At 42.6% G+C, this 21,206-nt stretch overlaps 1 long non-coding RNA gene across 4 annotated transcripts; it reads right to left on the bottom strand.

Annotated features, from left to right (window-relative positions):
• Positions 1-6,330: 6,330 nt before the first annotated feature.
• Positions 6,331-10,983, bottom strand: LOC129698176 (uncharacterized). Of its 4 annotated transcripts, none has more exons than XR_008723634.1 (3): positions 10,795-10,983; positions 9,485-9,584; positions 6,331-6,744 (listed from the first exon to the last, which is right to left on the bottom strand). It is a non-coding gene; the product is annotated as an uncharacterized LOC129698176 (long non-coding RNA). The 4 variants fall into 4 exon arrangements; XR_008723631.1 differs by lacking the exon at positions 10,795-10,983 and adding an exon at positions 10,536-10,765; XR_008723633.1 differs by lacking the exon at positions 10,795-10,983 and adding an exon at positions 9,987-10,144.
• Positions 10,984-21,206: the final 10,223 nt, after the last annotated feature.

Below are 21,206 nucleotides of genomic sequence, written 5' to 3'. Positions count from 1 at the left end.
TGGGTAAGATGTTAAATGAGAATGTCAAGTCTGCATTTACCGGGCATGGGTGCAAAGGAGCTCGGGGTGAAATACCAATGATGCTTCAAGATAGTCCACATTACAGAGATGGAGGTGCTGGAGGTCTTAAAATGCAGCAAGGTCGATAAATACTCGTGACTTGGTCAAGTGTATTCGAGGACATTCTGGGAAGCTAGGGAAGAAATTCCAGAGTCCCTGAAAGAGATGTGTATCGTGGATACCAGCGGATAATGTGCCGGAAGACTGGCGAAGCCGTTGACAACGTACCTCGCGGGTAGGTTGGTTCAGAAGGTTAGATCACGTGGGTTATAGGGCGAGCAAGCCAATTAGATGGGAAAGTAGGAAACAACGAGTGATGGTAGAAGGTTGTTTTATTTTCCAGACTGCTGGCGCGTAACAAGTGGTGTACTGCAGGGATCAGCGCTGCGTCAACTGTTGTCCATTGTGTATATTAACAATTTGGATGTAAACGTGTGTCATGGATAGTATGTTCGGGGATCGCACTAAAATTGGTGGTATATAGGGCAGTGATAATATTCAATGTTTCCACCAGGATTTGATCAACTGGGCCAATGGGCCGAGATATGGTAGGGCGGGGTTTAATTAAGATATGTTGCATCCTGCAGGACAAAGCAGAACATGACTTACTCGGTAAATGATTGGGCGTGGAGGGTGTGGTAGAAAAGAGAGCCCTTGGGGTGCAGGTACATAGTTCCATGGTAGACCGGATCAGAAGGCGTTTAGCATGCGAGCCTTCGTCAGTCACGGCATTGTGCACAGGTCTAGCTTGGTTCGTCATTTTACAGCCGTACACGTTGTTGATAATGACATATTTGGAGCACTACGCACTGTTGTCGAAAGGAAGTCATTACATTTTAAAAATGTCCACCAAGAAAAAATATACGAGAATGTTACCTGATCTGAAGGGTTTAGCTATAAGGAGAGGTTGGATATAATGTTTTGTCTCTCTGGAGCAGAGGAGACCGAGGGGTGATATTATGACATTAAATCACATGGGGCCTTGATGAGGTGATCAGACTTGTTTTTCCTTCACGATAGAGGAATTAAAACCAGAGCGCATTGGTTTAAGGTGAAAGTGAATGTTTTAAAAGTGACATAAGGGAGCAACGTTTTGTCACACAGGTTATGGTGCCTACATGAAACAAACTGCCATAGGAAGTCGTAGGGGAGAATACAATTACAAAATTTGAATGACACACAGACAGGTACGTGGATAAAGATTTGGATGGATATGGGTAAAGGCTGGGGCAAGGAAGACTGGTTCGGTTAAGTAACTTGGTCGGCATGGACGAGTGGGCCTAAAGGCCTGATTCCACGCAACAAAGCTCCGTGAGTGTACGAATCAGATATATTTATTGTTCGTCCGATGTCTATCTAATTAGCAAAGCTTAATTTGCACACAACCTGTCCACATAATTCAAAGTTGGGCTGCTTGACCATTTGTTAAGTACAATGCATGCTCCTGTTTAAACAGAGCTTGGTGGCCAGCCTTCAAAGCCACCTCGCAACCTTCTTGGAGTAAGTCCTGGCGGGGCAGGTGAGGTTGGTTAGAGGATATGAGGAGAGGGTGGGGGTTTGCGGGAGATGAGGAGAGGGATTGGGATCTGCGGAGTAACCTGGGATAAATTGTGGATGGATTTGTTGGGATTTGAAGTCACTACTCAGATCTGCTCAGAAAGGATTTCCTCACTTACCGGAGGCCAACATCCATCTCATCAGTCGGTACATGCCTCAGATGGAATGTGAAGACCTCACTGAACCGCGCTCGCCTTACTTTTGTCTTCAGTGGTTCCAATAACGTTGGAGACATCATCAGAGCTATTCTTACCAACTGACAGGATCTGCGCCTAAATCTAAAATGTCAACGTTATTATAACTTAGTTGGCAGTCAATGGATTAGCAATCAGATATGGCTTAAGCCTGTTCTTCAAACAAGTTATGAACACGGTATTCAGTGCGTTCATAAAATATCGTTAAATAATTCAGATACTTTTTTTCACGTTAGAAATAATTTATTTAAATTTTATTGGAAATTACTTTGGAACAATGATGGTCACGAAAGAACGATTAACCAACCATGCGGGGGGAAACGGCGAAGTTCTCGGAATAAAGGATTCCTTGGACACGTAGTCTGGATGTGTGCCACGTCCACACTGGTGCCATATACACGAATTGTATTTATGGACTATGGGCAGTAGCTCTGGAGAACATGGATAGGTGGCGTTTCACCTCTCGACCCGAAACGTCCTCCAGAGATGCTGCCTGGCCTGCCGCGTTACTCCAGCACTTTGTGTCTTTGTTTGTAAACCAGCATCTGCAGTTCCTTGTCTCCCCCTTTTCACCCTGTTGCCATTGTTCAAGGACCATGATGAAAAATACACGAGATACTCAAAGTGGGTGGCACCTGAGTCATCATAAATGTAGAAAGTGTGAGTTGAAAGCGGTTCGTTGAATCAGAATGTAATAACGAGGATAGACAAAAAAATGCTGATAATTCGGCGGGACAGGCAGCATCTTTGGAGAGGGGGAATGGGTGACGTTTCGGGTCGAGGCCCTTCTGTAGAATTGTAGATGCTGGTATATCAAAGAAGGACTTATTCTCCAGAGATACTGGGAATCAATGGAATTCAGTATGTTAAAATCGGAGAAAGGCCATTTTAAATGAAAGACTGAGGCACAAGGAACCGCGGATGTGGGAACCCTGAATAAAACACAATGCGCTGGAGTAACTCAGCGGTCGGTCAACTGACCCGCTGAATTACTCCAACTTTCTGCTTTTCAAGTTAAATGTTGTATTTTTATCGTTAACACTCATAAATACATTCATTATAATAGCGATTATGCCACCAAAGAGGCTGAGTCGGTGTAGAGTAGGTGTAAAATGTAAAATAAAATATAGGGTACACGCAGCAATAGAGCAGCATTTGTAGAACGAGGAACAGAGTTTGCCTTGTTGATGAATGGTCTTGTTTTTGAAATTTATACTTTGTTGCTCCTTACAGCCTGACGAGCTGAATGTTTCCAGTATTCTCTGGTTGTATTTAAGATTTGCAGCAACTGTTATTTTTTCATATTCATTCTGGCAGTGTAATATTCAGGGCGGTGTCATTACTACATTAGACACCAAGTTTGTAATTCTTGGGATACTTCAAGGGACTGGATGGTACCGGCGTCATCATGAATGTAGAAACTGTGTGCGTAAAGCGGTTCGTAGAATCAAGATGCAATAACGAGGAATCGCAGAAACTGGTTTATATCAAATAAAGACGCAAACGCCATGTTCTCTGGAGATGCTGCCTACCCCGCCGAGTTACTGCTGCATTTTGTTTTGTGTCTTTAGTAGCTTGCATGGAAAAAATAATTCACATGTGATGAAACACGAGCAGCCAAATATGTTTTGGAACTTGAATTAGATGTGTTTTATAAAACACCAAACTTCCGAACTTAACAGGGGCCTGAGTTTGCGGATGCATTGAGTAAGCATGATATCGAAATGTTGCCGCGTCTACTACCACTGTTATCTCAACCAGACTCATTTCCTATCAATGGCAGGCGCGGGCCGACCATCACCAGCTGCGCTTATGTTCGCTGTTCATTTAAACGGCGACCTCCTTCATTTCCGCCCGGCAACCAGATCATGTTCATTCATTTAGTCGATGGCCCATTCAATCACTGGCGCCAAAGCGAGGACTTGGTGATGAGGTCCCCCCTGCTCAATGGGTATTTGAAGACTTTAACTACAAGCCAGGCCGATGAAATCTCCGGTTAAAAGCTGTTAGATTTGATAATGATTATCATTTAAATTGCGCCGAATTTTGCAACCGGCGCCGTTCAGATGCTCGTCCAACAACCAACTCAAAATACTCCCCAGCAGACCATCGGCGACTAGGTTGTGCCAAAAGACAAGGGGAGTGAAATAAGGTGTAAAAAGTAAACCTAGCCTTTGGTCTATAATGGTCGCCTGATTGTGGAGGAGACCATGCTGTAGTCCCTGTACTGTTTCCTATCTATAAACAGTACAGTCCCTGCACTGTTTCCAACTCTATAAACTCATGTATTACATTATGTATCCTCATCCCATCCCTACTCTCAGCTTAGTCAGTGTTTACGTCAGTCTCCGTCCTGTGTCATCTGCATCTTTCCCTTCGCTCCATTTCTTACACTTGAAGTTGGCATGATTGGATTTATCTAACATTCCCTAATTTAATTGAATAGCACACACAACAATGTATTGCACTACGTAAACCTAAACCAGAAGACAATTTGCAGCTTCAATTCTGCCTTCATTTTGCCCACCTTCATCACCGGCCAGGGGTTTGCAACCCCCTCCATCACCGCCCTCCCTCGCCTGCATCTACCTATTACCTGCCACGCGTTGGCCTGCCTCTCCGCTCACACAGCCCCCCCCCCCCCCCCCCCCCCCCCCACACACACACACACACACAACTCCCCTACAATCAGTCTGATGGTGAGTCCCGACCACAAACGTCGCCTATCCATGTTGCCTGAGCCGCTGAGTTACCCCAGAGCTTTGTGCCCTGACTGGTTTGCAAAGCTCCTAGTTAAACGCGGACCGGGCGATTGCGTCCCCCGGCATGCCTTGGTTTAAATCTCCCGCCCTCTCCCCCAACAACACATTCACCCCTTCCCCCCTCCACCCTCCCATTTATCCTCTCCCACTTTTCGTCACAGCCTGGTTTAGTTTAAAATAAGCCAACTCATGTGCCAACTGTGGCATCGTTTCCGAAACATGTCTTTCGGACCAGCGGGGTGATTGATTGGTAGGGGGGCTGATAAAAAGCGAGCGCTTGCTCTCTTCAGGCGCTTGCCATGGTCCGTAGCTGGCGTTCATCCCGTCTCGCCCGCCGCACACTACTTTCAATTTGAGCATATGGATGATGTCGGTGTGGATGGGATGTCACGAGGATATTCCTCCCGAGTCTTTAAACCTGGTCAAAGGTCAAAGAAGACTGATTGTTGTGGCGCGCGTGAATGTGGAGATAAATACACCTCGTTTTATAATAACATGCTGCATATTCTGAGGTTTGCCCTGGTAAGGCAAATGCAGCTGGCAAATAAACAGTTGCAATCAATGTCAGATACAAACAAACGAAGAAGGGATGTTTATTCCCCATATGTGTTTGTTAGGGACTCGGCAGATTTTTATTTTTAAAAATCGGCAATGCAAAGAATTGCAAATATGGTGACAAGACATGGGGGGGGGGGGGGGGGGGAGATGTGTGCAAGTGCAAACTGCCTAGGCGCACATCGCTGGCCTCAGGGAGCGCCCTGTCCATCATTCAGGATACGTGTTGTCAGGAGCCCCGAGCCTACACTGTAACAGAAAGGCTAGCATTGAATACACATGATAGACTGCGTAGGATTATAGTTCCAACGTACAATGGTACCCCCCCCCCCCCCCCCCCCCCCCCCCCCCCCCACAATTCTGCAGAAGCATCCCGTTCCTGGTTTACATTCCCAGCCTGAGAGCTTTCTTCCGATAAAGCTCTCAAACGGAGGCGCGAGCACCCGCAATGTGGCAAAATGATCGGCGCCTTGTGCCTGACACTGCGGCAGCTGAACTGAACGTGGAGCGGGGAATAAGCGACAGGGTTTATTGGTAACATCACGCTTATTATTGCACCCTTCACAACACGTCACATGCCCACAGCAATGACGTACCAAGGTAAAACTCCCCATTGATAAGCCAAACAGGCGCCTCTATATCTCAAACAGGTGCACAGTTTACCTCTGTCTCAGATGGCTTTAGGGCAGGCGTTTAGTAAAGAAACACACACATTAAATATCTCTCTTTGAAATCGTACACTATCCAGCAGGCCGCGGGATTTGTACTGGCCGCATTAAAGGTTATAGCTTCCCGATTGTTATATGCACCCACTGCAGGTTAGAAAGGATTTGTTGTGATCGAAATATCCCGAGTTATTGTGAGAAATTATTATTCCGAGAAGCAACTTCGGCAAGTGCGTAAAACAGATCGCTGAAACCGGAAAATCTGGGTTCTGCTCTTTACCAAAATTAAGAACGGCCTTCAAGAAGGATAGCAGACAGCTAAAGAAAGTGAGCAAAGTAAACACAAGTACATTTCCAAATTGACACCCAGTTTTCCAGTGAAAACAGATTGATAAACACAGATAGAAATAGAGATAGATAGATAGATAGATAGATAGATAGATAGATAGATAGATAGATAGATAGATAGATAGATAGATAGATAGATAGATAGATAGATAGATAGATAGATATATAGATAAACACTTTTTAAAAATGTTTAACGTGTCATTTATTTGAATGAATAAGTGACAGCAACGGTACCCTTGTTCAACATTAAATCCAAAGACGAGGAGTCTAAAAATAAATACCCCAATTATCCACGACAGAAAAACATAAATTAAACATTTAAACGCCACAAAACGTGTCAGAAGATTAGCGTTGGTCACGATTTTCAGATTATCTGCTGTGAGCTTTCGGGTGCTGTTGGAGGCTGATTGACTGAAGGGATTCGGTGTAAAATGAGACGAAAGTGCAGATCGATGAGTGGAGATTATAATGGATCTTCTGAGAGAGCGCGGTTCTGACGAATAGCAGCTGGTCGTTACCACTGGATCTCTGACATTCCCCATGCTCTAGATTCGCACCCATCCATGCCAATCCCCGGGGACTCGTCGCAGAGTTTTAAGGTGTCTGTGGGAACAACAAGGAAGGTGAAATCGAGCATGTTAAGTGATACCATATGCTTTACTAGTAACGCCCGTGAGCTGCACTCTCGTTGCAATCTTTCTACTTTTAAAAATAATGTTTTACAATTAAAATACCTCTTTAAAATACTGCCAAAACTGCTATTTATTCTGTATCTACATTCCATCGATGTCACTGCACTAACAAGGTCACTTTCAGTTTATTGGTCCTTAAAAGTGCATATGTTCTAGGAGCAGATTTAGGCCATTCGACTCCGTCATTCAATCATGGCTGATCTAACTTTTCCTCTCAATCCGTTACTCCTACCTTCTCCCCTTAACCCCTGAAACCCTGAAACCCTGAAACCCGTCTTAAAAATATCCAATAACTTGTCCTCCACAGACGTCTGCAGCAATGAATTCCACAGATGCAATCGTCTCGTCTCCTTTCTAAAGGTGGGTCCCTTTTATTCTGAGGCTATGGCCACTGGTCCTAGACAATCCCACTAGTGGAAACATTCTCTTCACATCCACTCAATCCAGGCCTTTCACTATTCGTTTTCATGACAATTATGTGCATCTTCATTTGATAACTACAAGTCCCGAAACCCTCTGCAGTTTCAATGTGGCTGCTCAGGGGTTTGGGCCGGCCTATATTTATTAGCGTTCACTGTGACCTGTCAGAATGTCACATGACCTCCCAGTGGTTCTTTGTCCGGATGAAACGCACCAAGACAAATCGGAAATTACCAAGTGTCAAAAAAAAAACCCTGTAAGATCACCAAACCATAAAACTTCTTCCAGTCGGTCTAAAACATAACGCTAATGTAGCTATTGGGTGTACAAATCGTTGGTACATTTTTATCTTGCATCTTTATTTTTAAGTTACCCATTTTTGGTGACGTAAATTACGAACTACGGCACTTCAAAGCTAAGAAATAAAACTTCATTCTGGAAAAGTGAATGTTTTGAGAAACTCGAGAAGCGCAATTCAAAAAGTCACCAACTAGTGAGATTTGATACGTCGAAAGGAGAGAATTGCTGAAAGCAACCCTATTACAATGTGATTATATTATTGTCCACTAGATGTTTTTAAAGATCCGCTTGCAGATCTTTGTAACTTGGTGGAGTTTCCGCGACTGTTCCTTGTCAAGTGAAAACCAGAGATTGTGGATTCAACCTTTATCTGATGCCATGGTGACCGGCTTTCTGCATTTGTCCCCTTCAGTCGGAACTTAACGCTGAGCCCGTTAAAATGCTTCGAGGTCACATCTGTCCACTCTTGCTCGTCAGCAATGTTCTGCCTTTCAGTAGCAAGCTTTGTGGTGTTACCTCCTGTATTAAAACTGAGAATCAGCCTAAATCCTTTGCACAAATTATGTTTTATTGTGCCGGAAACGACCACTTGCATTGTTTAAAACTTATTTTAAGACAAATAAGTTGATAATAAATTAGAAAAGGAAACGATACTGTCATTCAAAATGCAGGGCTTCTAAAAAAAAAACACGATCTACGATTTGGAAGGTTTCTTTACCAACCACGTTAAAGCTTGTAAACTCACTTCGCACGGGTGGACGTGGTAACATTTTTGTTTCGTTTATATTCCATTCAATAACGGGGGAAGGGGGGCAACTAACAACAGGACCCCCCTGAATCTTCCATTGCTTTTTTTTTTCGCTTACCTATCCTGGCATTTCATAGGTCATCAGAAAAAAATCAAATGTATGAAGTATGGAAACAATATTCTGCCAAATCGAAACACCGCATTCTTTTCATTAGAAGGAAGCAGTTTGGAGCAGATTACGCGCGGATTCTCAATCAGTTTTAGTGCCAAAGTTGTTTTTTATATAGTAACACATATCTTCCCTACGTTCCTCTAACTATTTCCTTGAGATGGCTGAGCAATATTATACATAGAGTGCCGTCCGGCCAATAACATGGCAGCTTTTTCTGTTCTGAAGTCTTTATAGGCCTTTCATTTAGTACTCTATGAACATAAGATACACGGCCGGTATAGGGGAATTACACTGAGTTACTACTATCATTGTCCAGTCCTATCCTGCTGCTTACTAATGTCAACTAGAGTGCACTTTAGACATGCACCAATTTTAAACGTTCTTATAACAGTCCATATTAACTGCAAAGAGGTGTTATTTAACCTACATAGGGGGGACGGGGGGGGGGGGGGGGGGGGGGGGGGGTTGCCGCTGGTGGTACGGATGTTCCTTTCGTCCCTCTGCGATCAAATAGTTTCGTGTGACTGATTTGGATATTTCACCTTAGATTTCCATATAAAATAAATCAAGTCCCAAAGTTGGAAGAGAGTTCCATAGTGATAAAAATCAGTTCAGCGATGCGAAAATGGTTTTAACTAAAGGTTTATTAATTTTAATAAATGAACATTACAAAGCCCAAGACAGTGTCGGTGAAATAGACACAGAATCTTTATCTTCACAGGGTTAAAAATCTATTATACAGACGGGCTGCATCTGTGTAAAACCCGCGCCTTGCAGTTATCCCATTCGCTCCACTGAAGGGCATTGGCTTGGCGGAGATTCTGCAAACGATAGTTTTGCAGGAAAGGTATTTTTTAAACAACCCAGTCACGACAAATATTTATTTCACTTCCTTTTCGGGTAGTTACAAACCCGTGTTAAATTGTGTGAACACCCCCCCTCCCCAAACAAAAAACATCTTAAATATAAATGAAACAGGCCAAAACATGTACTTGGCCTCTGGTGACTCACCGATCGGTGGAGTGCTTGCTCCGTGCTCAGTTACATCGGTCCACGACTTTGTAATATTTTAGCAGATTTTCAAATCAGATAGGCTTTCCCAACAAACGTTCTAAGAAATTAAAAAGGGAGAGTCACCACACTCGCACATAACGAAGTCGGGCTGAAAATTCGCGTGCTTTATTTGAACTGGCACTCAAAAGTATCCAACAGGTCTTTGGAGATCGGACATAATGAAAGGATTCTGCTTTGTTATGGAAACGACAAATCTGTTTAAACGAGAATGGAGCTGAGACATCGGACAGAAGCTACTAATTAATATTACGCAGGATGAAGTCTAAATTTATGACAATAAAAAACAAGGTTAGATCCCATTTTCCCGTGAAACTCTATATTTCGATATTACGCCAGCCGTGTTTCCTTTATTTTTGCAAACGTCATTCATGCCGCGAGTACAGCTTTAAATAATCATACGAAAAGAATACATTATTAAAGGGGAACGCGCTAGATTTACCGATTTACCCTTAAAGGTACGTGTTTATGTTTTGACAATCGTGATATCTTGGAAAGTGGAGATATGAGTGTTTTTCACTGCATTTTTCTTCATCATATCAATCCCTTCTTGTTTGCTCTGATCCCATACATACGAATGTAAATTCAGACCCATCAATCATCCTTAACGATCTAGTCTAGTCTCACTTACTAAACCAGTCCCTAGGGACTCGGGGAAGAGTTGTCGTGTTTAGAATAAACCGCTTACAAAAAAGACAAACCACAAAAATAAGACTAAAAAGGAAATGTTAATTCGAAAGATAAATATAACAGATTATAGAAATATTCGACAAATGTTCGACATTTAAACAATTTAATCATAAATTAAGTGATTATGTGTATTATAAATAATATGTTTACGTTTTATTCTTAACGTTTGATCTTAATTGGAATTTAAAAATGTTATATCAGGCTTTGAAATATAACAATTTATTCCCAGATTTATCTTTATTTTTAAAACTGGAGTTTAACATTTTTGAATTAACTTATATGCGATAAATAATTATTTCACCTCACTCTCTGCCGGTCTTCACATTCAACGAATCATCTTGCACCATATCAGACATCGCTGGCATGATGCTCCGACCACCAAACACTATATTCCCTCCCTTTCCCTTTCAGCGTTTCCCTCCATAGTCCCACGGCACACTTTTCCACCATTATAGTAACTCTTCGGCAACCCAGATCAATGCAGCCCCCTTTACCCCCCTCCATTTCCAAAACCACTATGCAACATTCTTTTTTACACTGGAAATACATTGGACGCCTACTTTACAGATCGCCTCTGTTCAATTCACCGGCGCAACCCCCGAGTTTTGGCCACCTGCCACGGCAAGTCTTTATCCCAAAGGTACTCCGACCTCTCTTTCCCCAGTCCCGGCCACTGTTCCACTGAAGCTCGGTGAAAGCTCAAGCAACAGTGCCTCGTCTTCTGGCTGCTCACGTAACGACAATGTCAATTAATGAATATACAGTTTCCATTTACATCCTCTCAGGATCCAACCTTAGTTGATTTATTTGTCTCTTGTTTAGCACCATCTTACATTTCGTCGTTCAATCTCTCCTGCCTCCCACTTTATCACAGACTTTCCCTTTTGTCCCTTCTCCCCCGACTCATATTTGGTATATCTCTTAACATTCTCCAGTTGTAACGGTAAGAGTGTTTCTTCCCTCCCAGTCGCTGCCTGATTAATTGAGTATTGACAAAGTTTCCCGTTTCTCTTTCTTATCTTAGCATACGCAGTATTTTTGATTTTTTTTAAATAGAAAGCGATGATAAAAATGCTAATGGTCAATTAACCTTTATTAGAATATTAACATTATTGCCTCAGATAATAATAATCTGCCAGGACTTTCTTTAAAAAAACCTTAAGAAATTATGACTATCTCACACATGCAAAATTTGATTATTAAATGTAATATTTCCCCAAAGATATCCAATCCACATGTATCTGACTGGAGAGGGAATAAACGATCCTCAAAGACTAATTGTTTAAGTCTTTACTGCCATCTAGTGTTAACAGAGGCAGCGGTAATGCTACAATCAAGTGTCCCGTTTATTTAGGCCACAGTCAAAACCCACTGAAATATTTGGAGCCCACGTTCAAAATTAATGGCCGATTAATACCTCCCGTACAATGATCTATATAGTTCCAACTTAATTACAGATAATTGTGACATAATTTTACGTCGTAAAGGAATGAATTATGTATCGTTTTTCGCTGACTGGATAGCATGCAACAAAAAAGCTTTTCACTGCACCACGCGAGGTTTCACGTGACAATAAACTAAACTAAACTTAAAATGTCAATCAATGCTTTTTTTTTCGGTGCTACGCCTTTATTTAATCCTTAATGTTGCTAGAAATTACCTCATACATTTCTGCTGAGCAAGTTAAGGAAACCTGTGAAGTATCCCGAGGTTGATTCAGTTCACATAATATTAGTGATCACTCTGAAGAAGGGTTTCGGCCCGAAACGTCGCTTATTCCCTTCGCTCCATAGATGCTGCTGCACCCGCTGAGTTTCTCCAGCAATTTTGTGTACCTTCGATCTTCCAGCATCTGCAGTTCCTTCTTGAACACATAATATTACTTCCAGGATTAAAGGGAGATGGGGCAAATGCAGGCAGGTGGGACTAGTGTAGATGGGAAGTTTGGGCAAGTTGGGCCTAAGGACCTGTTTCCAAGCTGTAAGACTATAATTCTATGACTCCAAGCCCCCTGGCAGGATTTATCTCTTGGCCCAGAACAGCAGATCATCCATAAATAAATATTTGGGAATTTGGTTGAGAAATACCAACTCTTAGCCCATCAACTGGATATTCAATTCTATTTAAATTTAACAAAAACTTCCAAAAATATACTTAATCCTTTCTATAAATTCCAACCTGAACCCATTCTTTACTGATGATCACAATTTCCTCCAAAATGCAGATAATCCACAGGAAAAAAAATAACAGTCCTCCCTATATTTGTACACAGATATGCACTGCAGGCCTTGGTAATAGATAGACTTCAAATCACAGACAGGTACAGTGTTACAGCTACCAGTTGCAGGTCAGCATAATTGCAGCCCTAATTTAGTTTCTTTTGATATACAGCTTGCAGAAGGGGATATTGTTTCATTTGAGGTATGAGAACCTAAGAAAATAATTTTGTTCAAGATAAGTACAAACACATGTTGAACCACTAACATTTGACATATGTCACACTGCTGTTAATGGAAATGTATTCATTTATCAAATAAACCATACAATCTCTTGTTAATCTACTTAAAACTACCATGTCAAAGAAATCAGACCAATTTTGTTAATGAATTTTTTCTAACAAGTTTCAGAATGAGCCATACCATGTAAGAGATGTATTGTAAAAATATGCAAGCTTATGTTCATATCAATAATCTATGCTATCACTAAAACTCTTTTTGTGGCTGTCTGTGTGTATGTGTGTGTGCCAATTTCTATTTTCCTATTTTCTTCCAAACGCTAGGTCACAGCCTTCCCATTTTCACACATTCTACTCACATTTTTCCCGTCGAGGCGATAAACATCTTCCTGTCACATTCCCACCTACATTTCCGCACTTTTTAATCATTTAAAGTTTGAAAAAAACCCAGAAAACTCACCCATTTTCTGAAAAAATCCCAAGTGACGTCACAATGCACTTGCAAGGCAGGACGGGACACGCCGGGAGGGAAGGGCACTCCAACGCACCCGAATGACATCACAATGCACTTGCAAGGCAGGACGGGACATGCATGGCGGCCACACCCGCTGCCTGATGGGGAGGATGGTGCTGGAGCTGGAGTGAGAGCCGAGTCCGAGCCCGGGACTTGGGATGGGGCCGTGACCGCTAACACCCGACATCTGGTGGCGAGGGTGGTGACGTGGGCCCTGGCTGGAGCCAAGCCTGGTGCTCGAGCTGGAGTGAGAGCCGAGCCTGGGGCCCACAAAAAAAGCTGCCGCTGGAACCAAGTCAGGGCCGGGCCAAGTACAAGAACCAGGCTGAGTTCCAGGCTGTGGCGCTGCTCTACGACCTGGGTAGGTCCTGGGGCAGGGAATGAGGAGGAGGGAGAGATGGGGTGGGGGTGGGGAGTGGGGTGGGAGAGGGAGATGGGGGTTGGGGGGGTGTGGAGGAGGGAGATGGGGAAGGGTGGAGGAGGGAGATGCCCCTCAATATCTACCCTCACTCCCAACCTCTCTACCCTCCTCCCTCTCCCTCCATTGCCCTCTCCCTCTCCCCTCTCTAGTCTCCTCCCCCCCCCCCCACTCTACTCTACCCCCCTCCCTCTCGACTGCACTCCCTCTTCCTCCCTCGCCCTCACCCTCTCTACCCTCCCTCCCCCCAACTGTACCCTCCCTCTCTCTACCTTCCTCCCTCTCTCCCTCTCTCCCTCTCTGGATGAGTGGTGGAATATTGTGTTCGGGGACCAGCCTCCCGTGTGATGCTGCGCCATCCCCCCACGTTGGGGGACGGGACCCAACGGGTCCCACTTGGTCTAGTGTAGTTATTAAAAGAATCATTCTGCAAACATGTTGTCTTGCAAATATCTACAACTTCATTATAGCAAATATAGCATTATAGCTGCATTATAAATTGTACCCAGGGAATTTGCAGCATGCATATAATTTCTCCATAAGATATATTTTCTTTCATACCTGTAGTTTCATCGACAATCCCGCAAAAAGTATATTAGCAGCTGTAAATTGGCTTGCTCAAAAGCCACGCTGAAAAATTGCCAATTCAGATCGAAAGAAAAATAAGCAGAAAACTACTACTTGGATAAAGTAATTAGAAACACGAAGAATAAACAATCTATTAGCAATCAGTGATTAGAAGAATTGGGACACAGATAACTGGAGTAGACATTAATTCTATCAACTGAAGGTAACTAAAATGGCAATACGGGAGAAAAGATGAAGAATGAAGGTAAGCTAGCCAAGAATATATAGTATAAGCTTATTTAGGTATGTGAAGAGGGAAAAACAGTTAAGACAAATGTGAAGACAGAAACAGGTGAATTTATTATAGGGAACAAGGAGATGGCAGATGAGTTGAACAGGTACTTTGGTTCTGTCTTCACTAAGGAAGACACAAACAATCTCCCAGATGAACTAGGGTGACGGAGGAACTGAAGGAAATTCACATTAGTCAGGAAACGGTGTTGGGTAGACTGATGGGACTGAAGGCTGATAAGTCCCCAGGGCCTGATGGTCTGCATCCCAGGGTACACAAGGAGGTGGCTCGGGAAATGGATGCATTGGTCATCATTTTCGAATGCTCTACAACAATCAATACAATCAATAATCAGTTTTATTCGTCACATTGCACATTAATTCTCTATAGATTTTGGATCAGTTCCTGTGGATTGGAGGGTAGCTAATGTTATCCCACTTTTCGAGAAAGCAGGGAATTATAGACCAGTTAGCCTGACATCAGCGGTGGGGAAAATGCTGGAGTTGATTGTCAAAGATGTAATAACGACGAATTTGGATAGCAGTAACAGGATCGGTCCAAGTCAGCATGGATTTACGAAGGGGAAAACATGCTTGACAAATCTTCTGGAATTTTTTGAGGATGTAACAAGTAAAATGGACAAAGGAGAGCCAGTGGATGTAGTGTACCTGGACTTTCAGAAAGCCTTTGATGATGTCCCACACAGGAGATTAGTGGGCAAAATTAGAGCACATGGTATTGGGGGTACGATATTGACATGGATAGAAAATTGGTTTGCAGACAGGAAACAAAGAGTAAGGATTAACGGGTCCCTTTCAGAATGGCAGGCAGTGACTAGTGATGTGCCTCAAGGCTTGGTGCTGGGACCGCAGCTATTTGCAGTATAAATTAATGATTTAGATGAAGGAATTAAAAGTAACATTAGCAAATTTGCAGATGACACAAAGCTGGGTGGCAGTGTGAACTGTGAAGAGGATGCTATGAGGATGCAGAGTGACTTTGGCAGGTTAGGTGAGTAGGCAGATGCATGACAGATGCAGTATAATGTGGATAAATGTGAGGTTATCCACTTTGGAGGCAAGAACATGGAGGCAAGAGGCAGATTATTATCTGAATGGTGTCAGGTTAGGAAAAGGGGAAGTACAATGAGACCTGCGTGTCCTAGTACATCAATCACTGAAAGTAAGCATACAGGTACAGTGGGCAGTGAAGACAGCTAATGGCATGTTTGCCTTCATAACGAGAGAAGTTGAGTATAGCAGCAAAGAGGTCCTTCTGCAGTTGTACAGGGCCCTAGTGAGATCACACCCAGAGTATTGTGTGCAGTTTTGGTCTCCCACATCCCACACCAGAGACTGCTTCGGAAGCTTGACTTCTATGGTATTAGTTCCAACACGAAATGATGGATTTCCAGTTTCCTGACAAAACGTCTTCAGCGTGTGTGTGTGAATGGAAAGAGCTCCAATTGGCATCCAGTGTTGAGTGCTACACCTCAGGGCACAGTACTTGGCCCACACCTATTTTTGCTTTAAATAAATGACATCCATGAAAAAGTCCAAGTACGACCAGACTTTTTGCTGATGATTGTTTGCTGTACCGTCCAATTGAGTCAGCTGACGATGAAGATGCTCTCCAAAAGGATCTCGATACTATGGTTGAGTGGTCACAACAATGGGGCATGCAGTTCTACCCTTCCAAATGTGAAACTATGCGTGTCACCAGAAAGAGAAATCCAGGCGAACATCTTACAATATACTTGGAGCCACCCTTGAAGAATCCAAACAAACCAAGTATCTTGGCATCAAATTGCAGAATGTTCTGTGTTGGAATGGTCAGACTCATCATACAACGGTGAAACAACAGGTGTCCTAAACTTTCTGAGGCTCAACTTTCATCATTGTTCAACTTCTGTCAAGGAGAAGCTATACTTCACCCTCGTTAGACCTCATTTGGACTACGCAGTTGCAGCATGGGACCCATACACAAATAAAAACATTTCTTCCATCGAACGTGTCCAAAGACAGGCAGCTCGATTTGTTACTAACACCTATGAGAGAGAAGCGAGTGTTACCAAACTTCGGAATTCTCTGGGGTGGAACCCTCTCCAAGACAGACGAGAAGCCCACTGTTTGACCTGTTTTTACAAAATGTTAAATGGTCAGCTCGACATAGACTACAAGACCTACACCAAACCCAAACCAATTAGGAGCAGACGAGAGCATTCGACCCAATTTGTGATCACAGCTACAAAGACAGGTGTATACAGCAATTTGTTCTTCCCCCGCACAATTAAAGCATAGAATAATCTCCACCCTAGTATAGTTACCCAACCAGGTGCAACTAAATTTAAAGTAGCTCTTTCTTCCCAATAACCCTTTCTGGCTTAAGCCCTCCCTTCACCACCTCCAGTTTAAATTCCATTTGGAATATTTTGGAGGACCAAGAAACCAATAACCAAGAGGGAGTGCAATGTAGCTTCACGAGGTTAATTCCCGGGATGGCGAGACTGTCATATAATAATAATAATAATAAATTTTATTTTTGGGCGCCTTTCAGACATCTCAAGGACACCTTACATAGGTTAACAGGAAATATAAACATATAATCAGAATAAAATAAATAATAAAGACATCACAGAAACACAAATTAAAAACAGAATTCAGTCCAAAAACAAAAATCAAAAACACAATGTGAAGAGAGAGCAGCGGCAGCTAAAGCGCGCCAGCGTCCACTCTCCCTTCACGACAGCCATCTTGGACAAAGACTAACAGAATTACCTTACAGACAAAAAATCATCCCCCCACAATGGACACCACTGCCTCGGCGTCGGGAGAGTCCTCTCAGCGGCTGGGCCACCTGGAACGGCCGCTATCTAGCTGGAGACCGCGGCTTCCGAAGCCGACAAGGCCGCGCCGGTTTGGAGCGCCCAGGCTCCCGATGTTGAAATCGGCGCCGCCCACTCCGCTCCGCAGACCCGCAGCCCGGAGGTGTTGTATGATGAAAGAATGGAGCGACTGGGCTTCTATTCACTGGAATTTAGAAGGATGAGAAGGGATCTTATAGAAACATTAAAATTATCAAGGGATTGGACACGCTAGATGCAGGAAACATGTTCCCGATGTTGGGGGAGTCCAGAACCAGGGGCCACAGTTTAAGAATAAGGGGTAGGCCATTTAGAACTGAGATGAGGAAAAACGTTTTGGCACAGAGAGTTGTGAATTTGTGGAAATCTCTGCCTCAGAAGGCCGTGGAGGCCTGGATGCATTCAAAAGAGAGTTAGATAGAGCTCTTAGGGCTAGCGGAATCAAGGGGTATGGGGAGAAGACAGGAATGGGGTACTGCTTGTGGATGATCAGCCATGATCACATTGAATGGCAGTGCTGGCTCGAAGGGCCGAATGGCCTACTCCTGCACCTATTGTCTATGTATCTATATAATTAACCGACATAATCACCAATATATGAAGTAATATTTGTTCAGGTATAAATTGTTTGCTGAGGCGCATTTTCAGATGTTTACATCTGTTCATGCGCTGAATCCAAGTAAGGTCCCTTAGTAAATCTTAAAGCAAAGTTGTTTGAAATGTTTAGTTTAGTTTAGTTTATTATTACGTGTGATGAGCTTGATAAGTGTGATAAGGTACAGTGAAAAGCATTTTGTTGTGTGCTAACAGTCAGTGGAAAGACTATCGAGCCATCCATTGCGTATAGCATATACATGATAAAGGAAATAATGTTTGGTGCATGATAAAGTCCAATTATAGATAGTCTGAAGGTCTTCAATGAGGTAGAGAGTAGCTCTGGTGATAGAATGGTTCAGTTACCTGATAATAACTGGGAAGAAACTGTCTCTGAATCTGGAGTTGTGCGTTTTCACACTTCGGTATCACTTAACTGATAGGAGATGGGGAGAAGAGGGAGTGCCCAGGGTGAGACCCATCTTTGATTTTGCTGGTGGCCTCGCCGAGGCAGCGTGAGGTGTAAATTGAGTCAATGGAACGGAGGTTGGTGTAAAAAGCAGCAGACACAACAGACTGACACAACCATGGCAATAGATGAAACCAATATATATTGCAAAACTTCCAGTCAGGAAGTATATGTGGAAAAAGGAGAAGAGGATTAATGTTATAGCTCAATATCCTATCATTAGGATCTTGCTGAGGCACTGTGAAGTGTAGATGTAGCTAACAGAAGGGAGGTTGGTTGTGATGATCTAGGCTGCAGGCTATTGTTACAACTGTTTTCAGACATTAACGTTCCAAAAAATGGACATGGATGGTAAATGTTGAAGAAAGGAAATTGATAAGTTTAGTGGCCAATGCAGCAGCGAAGCTTTTGACTTTGAACTCTTTCTTCTGAACAGGCCTTACAGGTGGGCATGGACTTGGTGGGTCAAAAGCCCCATTTCCATGCTTTATTACTAAACTGAACTAAACTAAAAGCCTCAAGTTAAAGGACACTATTTTTCACAATAAAGCATTTCCTCTTTCTGAATAGAGGTTTAATTCTGGACCACACATTTAAATATCAGCAGAAGCCAAAGTGCTGGAGGAGCTCAGCGGGTCAGGCAACATCTGGGGAGGGAATGGGCAGACGATGTTTCGGGTCAGGACCCTTCTTCAGACTGAATTTAAATACGGGAGTGGAGTTTGAACTGAGGTGAACCCTTCTGATCTGAGGTGAAAATAGATCAATTGAACAAAACTAATGCCAAAATCAATGTACTAAATAAAGTTAAACACAGCAGCCAAAATATTCAGTTTGCAGTATTCGAATCCACAAGATAGCATCAAACAGTTTTATCTTTGCAGCTCATTATTTTCTTTCCTGCTTTGGACAAGTATTTTCTTTATTCATTTTCCTACTATATTTGCCATGGTTTCAATGATAAGCATAGATTGAGAGATCAGCTCACTACCTTCCTCTTTCAGTGGGACCCAGTAACTGGCTTGTGTGAGGTGATTGATCTTCGAGTTATCCTTTCTCTTAACTGGGGGTGGCCTGACATCTGTTCAGCACAGTAAGATGGTTTAGATCAGGGATGAAATCCCATGTCTTAACATTCTAGGGCACAGTATATTGGAACTGAATTGTATTTCAATATTTGTTGCTCCTGGGATCCTTTAAGTTCCTAGTAATGGAAATAGAAACTACGGTGTAATGTACCTTTAATTGGCATATTGTGTTCAAGTTAATTTATGTATTGGTTTTCAGTATAGTATTTATGTAATGGCATTCACAACTCTTTTAAAGTCAGCCTCCAATTACCTTGTAATGCACACGAAGATTTAACAAAGACATTTCCATTCATAATGGTCAATATGAAATATTTTAGGTTGCTGAATGAAAGTACCAGTACCAGTACCATTACCTTTTGTGATAAAATATCAGAAAGTAGTATTGCCAATTTTTACAGATGGGAGGAATAGTGATAGATCAAGTGATATTTTACATTACGGATCGATCTGCCACTTTTTATGAAAACAAAAATGAAGAATTCTGTGTTTACTGAACAAACTCACCTTCCTCAATCATTGGACACAACAAACTGCAATGCACATTTTGAAAAAAACAAAAAACGAAACACAATGTGCTGGAGTAAATCAACAGGTCAGGCAGATCTTCTTCCATCTGAAGAAGGGTCCCAGCCCAAAATGTCACCTATCCATGCCTCCCAGATATGCTGCCTGACCCGTTGAGTACCTCCAGTAGTGTGTATTTTTTCCCTCAATCCTTACATAATTTAAGAAAAGGAGCTTCCTGCAGATCTGTCCAATTCACATTAAAACAATTGTGGATGCTTTGAACAAAAAGTGGGCACAAAACTTTCAGATCATTTTCATCACAATTCCATCAACGGTACTTTTCAATATGTTCTACCTATTTTTGCAGTTAATTGAGGTACATTACAGCTATATGAGTCTATGTGAAACACGAGCCATCTTGAATCACGGCAGTGGGGATTACATTTAAAGCAAGCCCAGTGCATCTCACTAATGATGAGATTTTTTGCAACTTAAAAAAGTTTACACATATCTCTCACACAAAGCAACTAAAACAGCGGTAGAACGCAAAGTACTCGAGTGACTTAATGGGTCAGGCTGCCTGATCCTTCGAGTTATTTTGTGTTCTATGCATGATTCAAACATCTGCAGTTCTTTGCGTCTCAATTAAAATATTAGTCCTTCTGATGCATAAATTATCTTTTAATCCTACTTATAGTATGAATAATTATATCTGCACTTGTCATAATATTTCATTTACTTCATTTATTCTTGAGTGGAAAGGAATTTGCTCTCTCTGCACCTTTATCATATCCATGTCCTATGGAATGTATGATGCTTCATAAACAAAATAGAAACAAGGGCGGCACTGTGGCGCAGCTGATAGAGCTGTTGCCTTACAGCACCAGAGACCCACGTTCAATCCAGACCTCGGGTGCTGCCTATGTGGAGTCTGCACGATCTCACTGTGACCATGTGAATTTCTTCCAGGTGCTCCGGTTTCCTCTCCATCCCAAAGATGTGTGTTTATAGGTTAATTGGCCTCTGCACATCGTCCCTGATGTGTAGGGAGTGGATGCAAACATGGAATAACATAGAACTAGTGTAAACAGGTGATCAATGTTGGCATGGACTAGGTGGGGCAAAAGGCCTGTTTCCATGCTGTATCTCTAAACTAAAAACATCCACATTTCTGGCTTAAATTATTTCCCATGTTTGAATGC

This window comes from Leucoraja erinacea, chromosome 6, assembly GCF_028641065.1.
Source record: "Leucoraja erinacea ecotype New England chromosome 6, Leri_hhj_1, whole genome shotgun sequence".
Lineage (NCBI taxonomy): Eukaryota > Metazoa > Chordata > Chondrichthyes > Rajiformes > Rajidae > Leucoraja > Leucoraja erinaceus.
This window is presented reverse-complemented; position numbering and strand designations above follow the sequence as displayed.